The following is a 9,396-nucleotide window of genomic DNA, read 5'->3' on the forward strand; positions in this document are numbered from 1 at the left end:
TTACAAGCAGCTGCTGGATGTTTGGAAGGGGGTTTGGGATATGCAAAAATGAGAGGCTAAGATGGTAAGAGGGTAAGATGGAAGTCATCTGGCAAAAGCAGAGCTCACAAAAGGGCCAGCTGAGAAAGCTCTTGCTGCCTACAACTTCAACTGCACCCCTCAAAGCAGCAGCACACACGCTGCTCTCGGCACTTTCCTTCTCAGCTCTACGCACCATCCTAAGCCTTGCCTCTCCCACACTCAGGATCCAAAGACAACGGCACCAGGGACTGCTCACACACTAAAGGCACCAGGACAAAAGGCTCACCAGCTTGGCCTTTGCATTCCTGCTGACAGCTCCACAGCTTGAACCCAGAGAACTGCCTGCTGCCAACAGCCTTTCCAATCACTCTGAGCACCTCATGACAAGGAGTGTGGGGAATGAATCTCCAGCAGCCTCCTGCCCCAGGCTGTCCCCCGGGAGCAGCCCTGCTCCAGGCTGTGACTGCCACCTGCACAGCCAAAGGACCCAGAGCCGGTGTTACACACCACGGCTGTGCCTGGCACAGAGACACCAGTGGCCACACAAGTGGCCATGGCACTGTCCACACACAGTCCCTGCTGCTGCTCCCCCAGCCGCTGGCACCAACTCCCAGCCACCCACTCCTAAAGCCACGGGGCCCACTGGGACACTGTGGGGGCTCGTGGAAGCCAGCGGCCATTGTGACACAGCGGGGCTGCACAGAGCCCACGGTGCTTTGTGACCCGTGGCTCCCAGGAGAGCCTTTGTGATGCTGGGGAACTACAAGGAAGCCTGGCTCCTCTGTGACACCACCACAGAAGCTCAGGGGAGCCCTGGAGACCGTGCTGATGCTATTGAACCTGATGCAACCCTGCCTCCTCTGTGACACCACAGAAGCTCTTGGAGCCCTGGAGACCGTGGTGATGCTATGGAACCTGATGCAACCCTGCCTCCTCTGTGACACCACAGAACCTCTGGGAGCCCTGGAGACCGTGCTGATGCTATGGAACCTGATGCAACCCTGCCTCCACTGTGACACCACAGAAGCTCAGGGAGCCCTGGAGACTGTGGTGATGCTATGGAACCTGATGCAACCCTGCCTCCACTGTGACACCACAGAACCTCTGGGAGCCCTGGAGACCGTGCTGATGCTATGGAACCTGATGCAACCCTGCCTCCACTGTGACACCACAGAAGCTCGGGGAGCTCTGCAGACCGTGGGGATGCTGGCGAAGCTGACGGAACCCTGGGCACCACAGTGACGCTATGGAACCTGGTGGAACCGAGGGGCCACAGTGACACTGTGGGGCCTTTTGGAAGCAACAGGACCCTGGTGGGAAGCCACGGGATGATTAATCCTGCACGAACCTGCTCCAGGTGGGCTCCTCTCTCCCGGCTTCCACAGGTGCTGCTAGGATCCCACTCCGGCACTGGCTTGGCACGGGCTCACGGCTTCCTTTGGCAATGGCTCTGCTCCAGGATGGCATGCTGCAGAGAATGCAGGTAGATTTTGTGCTCACTCCTGGCATGCAGCTGGACAATAAAGCCTGATCCAGCCCCCCCTCAGCATATGTCCGGCTCTGGCATTGGGGCGGGGCAACTTTGGGAGCAGCCCCAGCCCTGCTCCTGCTCCCGGCTGGGCACCCAGCTGCTGGGACACAGGTGTGTCCTGATGCCACCGTCTACTCCTTTGAGAAGGGGAGGACAGAGTGCATCAGGGAGTTTGGTGTGGCTTACATGCGGCAAGGAGAAGGTGCAGCCCCAAACTGGCTTTCACTTCTAGAACCTTTTGCTATTGCGGGAGCAGCTGCTGGAGCTTTTCAACCGAGCTGCAAGAGTGAAAAGTGTGATGGCATGTCTATCTGAGAAGGAAGGTTCGGTGCCGCAGCCTGTTGTGCACAATTTATATGCTGATAAGAGAAGGGGGTGCTTTTGGAACGTTTTCCTTCCTGACACTTCTGTCTCTGTGAGCTTTAGCTGCTTGGACTCAGGGATACCGAAGGTATGTGAAAGTGACTGGGATGCGAGAATCATGTTGCACAGGGAACAGGGAAGGTCAGCAAATGTTTCCTGTCCTGGCACATCTCTCAGTCTGAACTGCAGCTGCAGATGCTTCACTTCCGCCAAGGACTCTGCCACCTTGAGAGAAGGATGCGCTCTATGGAGTTGAGAAAGAAAGTGCGTCTCACTAGCTTCTTTCCTCTACTTCATAGACAGCAAAGGGGCTATGAAAGGCAGCACTGGCTTTTTGTTCTAGGACTTCTTCTTTACAAGCAGCTGCTGGATGTTTGGAAGGGGGTTTGGGATATGCAAAAATGAGAGGCTAAGATGGTAAGAGGGTAAGATGGAAGTCATCTGGCAAAAGCAGAGCTCACAAAAGGGCCAGCTGAGAAAGCTCTTGCTGCCTACAACTTCAACTGCACCCCTCAAAGCAGCAGCACACACGCTGCTCTCGGCACTTTCCTTCTCAGCTCTACGCACCATCCTAAGCCTTGCCTCTCCCACACTCAGGATCCAAAGACAACGGCACCAGGGACTGCTCACACACTAAAGGCACCAGGACAAAAGGCTCACCAGCTTGGCCTTTGCATTCCCGCTGACAGCTCCACAGCTTGAACCCAGAGAACTGCCTGCTGCCAACAGCCTTTCCAATCACTCTGAGCACCTCATGACAAGGAGTGTGGGGAATGAATCTCCAGCAGCCTCCTGCCCCAGGCTGTCCCCCGGGAGCAGCCCTGCTCCAGGCTGTGACTGCCACCTGCACAGCCAAAGGACCCAGAGCCGGTGTTACACACCACGGCTGTGCCTGGCACAGAGACACCAGTGGCCACACAAGTGGCCATGGCACTGTCCACACACAGTCCCTGCTGCTGCTCCCCCAGCCGCTGGCACCAACTCCCAGCCACCCACTCCTAAAGCCACGGGGCCCACTGGGACACTGCGGGGGCTCGTGGAAGCCAGCGGCCCATGTGACACAGCGGGGCTGCACAGAGCCCACGGTGCTTTGTGACCCGTGGCTCCCAGGAGAGCCTTTGTGATGCTGGGGAACTACAAGGAAGCCTGGCTCCTCTGTGACACCACCACAGAAGCTCAGGGGAGCCCTGGAGGCCGTGCTGATGCTATTGAACCTGATGCAACCCTGCCTCCTCTGTGACACCACAGAACCTCTGGGAGCTCTGGAGACCGTGCTGATGCTATGGAACCTGATGCAACCCTGCCTCCACTGTGACACCACAGAAGCTCAGGGAGCCCTGGAGACTGTGGTGATGCTATGGAACCTGATGCAACCCTGCCTCCACTGTGACACCACAGAACCTCTGGGAGCCCTGGAGACCGTGCTGATGCTATGGAACCTGATGCAACCCTGCCTCCACTGTGACACCACAGAAGCTCGGGGAGCTCTGCAGACCGTGGGGATGCTGGCGAAGCTGACGGAACCCTGGGCACCACAGTGACGCTATGGAACCTGGTGGAACCGAGGGGCCACAGTGACACTGTGGGGCCTTTTGGAAGCAACAGGACCCTGGTGGGAAGCCACGGGATGATTAATCCTGCACGAACCTGCTCCAGGTGGGCTCCTCTCTCCCGGCTTCCACAGGTGCTGCTAGGATCCCACTCCGGCACTGGCTTGGCACGGGCTGACGGCTTCCTTTGGCAATGGCTCTGCTCCAGGATGGCATGCTGCAGAGAATGCAGGTAGATTTTGTGCTCACTCCTGGCATGCAGCTGGACAATAAAGCCTGATCCAGCCCCCCCTCAGCATATGTCCGGCTCTGGCATTGGGGCGGGGCAACTTTGGGAGCAGCCCCAGCCCTGCTCCTGCTCCCGGCTGGGCACCCAGCTGCTGGGACACAGGTGTGTCCTGATGCCACCGTCTACTCCTTTGAGAAGGGGAGGACAGAGTGCATCAGGGAGTTTGGTGTGGCTTACATGCGGCAAGGAGAAGGTGCAGCCCCAAACTGGCTTTCACTTCTAGAACCTTTTGCTATTGCGGGAGCAGCTGCTGGAGCTTTTCAACCGAGCTGCAAGAGTGAAAAGTGTGATGGCATGTCTATCTGAGAAGGAAGGTTCGGTGCCGCAGCCTGTTGTGCACAATTTATATGCTGATAAGAGAAGGGGGTGCTTTTGCAACGTTTTCCTTCCTGACACTTCTGTCTCTGTGAGCTTTAGCTGCTTGGACTCAGGGATACCGAAGGTATGTGAAAGTGACTGGGATGCGAGAATCATGTTGCACAGGGAACAGGGAAGGTCAGCAAATGTTTCCTGTCCTGGCACATCTCTCAGTCTGAACTGCAGCTGCAGATGCTTCACTTCCGCCAAGGACTCTGCCACCTTGAGAGAAGGATGCGCTCTATGGAGTTGAGAAAGAAAGTGCGTCTCACTAGCTTCTTTCCTCTACTTCATAGACAGCAAAGGGGCTATGAAAGGCAGCACTGGCTTTTTGTTCTAGGACTTCTTCTTTACAAGCAGCTGCTGGATGTTTGGAAGGGGGTTTGGGATATGCAAAAATGAGAGGCTAAGATGGTAAGAGGGTAAGATGGAAGTCATCTGGCAAAAGCAGAGCTCACAAAAGGGCCAGCTGAGAAAGCTCTTGCTGCCTACAACTTCAACTGCACCCCTCAAAGCAGCAGCACACACGCTGCTCTCGGCACTTTCCTTCTCAGCTCTACGCACCATCCTAAGCCTTGCCTCTCCCACACTCAGGATCCAAAGACAACGGCACCAGGGACTGCTCACACACTAAAGGCACCAGGACAAAAGGCTCACCAGCTTGGCCTTTGCATTCCTGCTGACAGCTCCACAGCTTGAACCCAGAGAACTGCCTGCTGCCAACAGCCTTTCCAATCACTCTGAGCACCTCATGACAAGGAGTGTGGGGAATGAATCTCCAGCAGCCTCCTGCCCCAGGCTGTCCCCCGGGAGCAGCCCTGCTCCAGGCTGTGACTGCCACCTGCACAGCCAAAGGACCCAGAGCCGGTGTTACACACCACGGCTGTGCCTGGCACAGAGACACCAGTGGCCACACAAGTGGCCATGGCACTGTCCACACACAGTCCCTGCTGCTGCTCCCCCAGCCGCTGGCACCAACTCCCAGCCACCCACTCCTAAAGCCACGGGGCCCACTGGGACACTGCGGGGGCTCGTGGAAGCCAGCGGCCATTGTGACACAGCGGGGCTGCACAGAGCCCACGGTGCTTTGTGACCCGTGGCTCCCAGGAGAGCCTTTGTGATGCTGGGGAACTACAAGGAAGCCTGGCTCCTCTGTGACACCACCACAGAAGCTCAGGGGAGCCCTGGAGGCCGTGCTGATGCTATTGAACCTGATGCAACCCTGCCTCCTCTGTGACACCACAGAACCTCTGGGAGCCCTGGAGACTGTGCTGATGCTATGGAACCTGATGCAACCCTGCCTCCACTGTGACACCACAGAAGCTCAGGGAGCCCTGGAGACTGTGGTGATGCTATGGAACCTGATGCAACCCTGCCTCCACTGTGACACCACAGAACCTCTGGGAGCCCTGGAGACCGTGCTGATGCTATGGAACCTGATGCAACCCTGCCTCCACTGTGACACCACAGAAGCTCGGGGAGCTCTGCAGACCGTGGGGATGCTGGCGAAGCTGACGGAACCCTGGGCACCACAGTGACGCTATGGAACCTGGTGGAACCGAGGGGCCACAGTGACACTGTGGGGCCTTTTGGAAGCAACAGGACCCTGGTGGGAAGCCACGGGATGATTAATCCTGCACGAACCTGCTCCAGGTGGGCTCCTCTCTCCCGGCTTCCACAGGTGCTGCTAGGATCCCACTCCGGCACTGGCTTGGCACGGGCTGACGGCTTCCTTTGGCAATGGCTCTGCTCCAGGATGGCATGCTGCAGAGAATGCAGGTAGATTTTGTGCTCACTCCTGGCATGCAGCTGGACAATAAAGCCTGATCCAGCCCCCCCTCAGCATATGTCCGGCTCTGGCATTGGGGCGGGGCAACTTTGGGAGCAGCCCCAGCCCTGCTCCTGCTCCCGGCTGGGCACCCAGCTGCTGGGACACAGGTGTGTCCTGATGCCACCGTCTACTCCTTTGAGAAGGGGAGGACAGAGTGCATCAGGGAGTTTGGTGTGGCTTACATGCGGCAAGGAGAAGGTGCAGCCCCAAACTGGCTTTCACTTCTAGAACCTTTTGCTATTGCGGGAGCAGCTGCTGGAGCTTTTCAACCGAGCTGCAAGAGTGAAAAGTGTGATGGCATGTCTATCTGAGAAGGAAGGTTCGGTGCCGCAGCCTGTTGTGCACAATTTATATGCTGATAAGAGAAGGGGGTGCTTTTGGAACGTTTTCCTTCCTGACACTTCTGTCTCTGTGAGCTTTAGCTGCTTGGACTCAGGGATACCGAAGGTATGTGAAAGTGACTGGGATGCGAGAATCATGTTGCACAGGGAACAGGGAAGGTCAGCAAATGTTTCCTGTCCTGGCACATCTCTCAGTCTGAACTGCAGCTGCAGATGCTTCACTTCCGCCAAGGACTCTGCCACCTTGAGAGAAGGATGCGCTCTATGGAGTTGAGAAAGAAAGTGCGTCTCACTAGCTTCTTTCCTCTACTTCATAGACAGCAAAGGGGCTATGAAAGGCAGCACTGGCTTTTTGTTCTAGGACTTCTTCTTTACAAGCAGCTGCTGGATGTTTGGAAGGGGGTTTGGGATATGCAAAAATGAGAGGCTAAGATGGTAAGAGGGTAAGATGGAAGTCATCTGGCAAAAGCAGAGCTCACAAAAGGGCCAGCTGAGAAAGCTCTTGCTGCCTACAACTTCAACTGCACCCCTCAAAGCAGCAGCACACACGCTGCTCTCGGCACTTTCCTTCTCAGCTCTACGCACCATCCTAAGCCTTGCCTCTCCCACACTCAGGATCCAAAGACAACGGCACCAGGGACTGCTCACACACTAAAGGCACCAGGACAAAAGGCTCACCAGCTTGGCCTTTGCATTCCTGCTGACAGCTCCACAGCTTGAACCCAGAGAACTGCCTGCTGCCAACAGCCTTTCCAATCACTCTGAGCACCTCATGACAAGGAGTGTGGGGAATGAATCTCCAGCAGCCTCCTGCCCCAGGCTGTCCCCCGGGAGCAGCCCTGCTCCAGGCTGTGACTGCCACCTGCACCGCCAAAGGACCCAGAGCCGGTGTTACACACCACGGCTGTGCCTGGCACAGACACACCAGTGGCCACACAAGTGGCCATGGCACTGTCCACACACAGTCCCTGCTGCTGCTCCCCCAGCCGCTGGCACCAACTCCCAGCCACCCACTCCTAAAGCCACGGGGCCCACTGGGACACTGCGGGGGCTCGTGGAAGCCAGCGGCCATTGTGACACAGCGGGGCTGCACAGAGCCCACGGTGCTTTGTGACCCGTGGCTCCCAGGAGAGCCTTTGTGATGCTGGGGAACTACAAGGAAGCCTGGCTCCTCTGTGACACCACCACAGAAGCTCAGGGGAGCCCTGGAGGCCGTGCTGATGCTATTGAACCTGATGCAACCCTGCCTCCTCTGTGACACCACAGAACCTCTGGGAGCCCTGGAGACTGTGCTGATGCTATGGAACCTGATGCAACCCTGCCTCCACTGTGACACCACAGAAGCTCAGGGAGCCCTGGAGACTGTGGTGATGCTATGGAACCTGATGCAACCCTGCCTCCACTGTGACACCACAGAACCTCTGGGAGCCCTGGAGACCGTGCTGATGCTATGGAACCTGATGCAACCCTGCCTCCACTGTGACACCACAGAAGCTCGGGGAGCTCTGCAGACCGTGGGGATGCTGGCGAAGCTGACGGAACCCTGGGCACCACAGTGACGCTATGGAACCTGGTGGAACCGAGGGGCCACAGTGACACTGTGGGGCCTTTTGGAAGCAACAGGACCCTGGTGGGAAGCCACGGGATGATTAATCCTGCACGAACCTGCTCCAGGTGGGCTCCTCTCTCCCAGCTTCCACAGGTGCTGCTAGGATCCCACTCCGGCACTGGCTTGGCACGGGCTGACGGCTTCCTTTGGCAATGGCTCTGCTCCAGGATGGCATGCTGCAGAGAATGCAGGTAGATTTTGTGCTCACTCCTGGCATGCAGCTGGACAATAAAGCCTGATCCAGCCCCCCCTCAGCATATGTCCGGCTCTGGCATTGGGGCGGGGCAACTTTGGGAGCAGCCCCAGCCCTGCTCCTGCTCCCGGCTGGGCACCCAGCTGCTGGGACACAGGTGTGTCCTGATGCCACCGTCTACTCCTTTGAGAAGGGGAGGACAGAGTGCATCAGGGAGTTTGGTGTGGCTTACATGCGGCAAGGAGAAGGTGCAGCCCCAAACTGGCTTTCACTTCTAGAACCTTTTGCTATTGCGGGAGCAGCTGCTGGAGCTTTTCAACCGAGCTGCAAGAGTGAAAAGTGTGATGGCATGTCTATCTGAGAAGGAAGGTTCGGTGCCGCAGCCTGTTGTGCACAATTTATATGCTGATAAGAGAAGGGGGTGCTTTTGGAACGTTTTCCTTCCTGACACTTCTGTCTCTGTGAGCTTTAGCTGCTTGGACTCAGGGATACCGAAGGTATGTGAAAGTGACTGGGATGCGAGAATCATGTTGCACAGGGAACAGGGAAGGTCAGCAAATGTTTCCTGTCCTGGCACATCTCTCAGTCTGAACTGCAGCTGCAGATGCTTCACTTCCGCCAAGGACTCTGCCACCTTGAGAGAAGGATGCGCTCTATGGAGTTGAGAAAGAAAGTGCGTCTCACTAGCTTCTTTCCTCTACTTCATAGACAGCAAAGGGGCTATGAAAGGCAGCACTGGCTTTTTGTTCTAGGACTTCTTCTTTACAAGCAGCTGCTGGATGTTTGGAAGGGGGTTTGGGATATGCAAAAATGAGAGGCTAAGATGGTAAGAGGGTAAGATGGAAGTCATCTGGCAAAAGCAGAGCTCACAAAAGGGCCAGCTGAGAAAGCTCTTGCTGCCTACAACTTCAACTGCACCCCTCAAAGCAGCAGCACACACGCTGCTCTCGGCACTTTCCTTCTCAGCTCTACGCACCATCCTAAGCCTTGCCTCTCCCACACTCAGGATCCAAAGACAACGGCACCAGGGACTGCTCACACACTAAAGGCACCAGGACAAAAGGCTCACCAGCTTGGCCTTTGCATTCCCGCTGACAGCTCCACAGCTTGAACCCAGAGAACTGCCTGCTGCCAACAGCCTTTCCAATCACTCTGAGCACCTCATGACAAGGAGTGTGGGGAATGAATCTCCAGCAGCCTCCTGCCCCAGGCTGTCCCCCGGGAGCAGCCCTGCTCCAGGCCGTGACTGCCACCTGCACAGCCAAAGGACCCAGAGCCGGTGTTACACACCACGGCTGTGCCTGGCACAGA

The sequence above is a fragment of the Aphelocoma coerulescens genome, unplaced genomic scaffold, assembly GCF_041296385.1.
Source record: "Aphelocoma coerulescens isolate FSJ_1873_10779 unplaced genomic scaffold, UR_Acoe_1.0 HiC_scaffold_224, whole genome shotgun sequence".
In the NCBI taxonomy this organism is placed as follows: domain Eukaryota; kingdom Metazoa; phylum Chordata; class Aves; order Passeriformes; family Corvidae; genus Aphelocoma; species Aphelocoma coerulescens.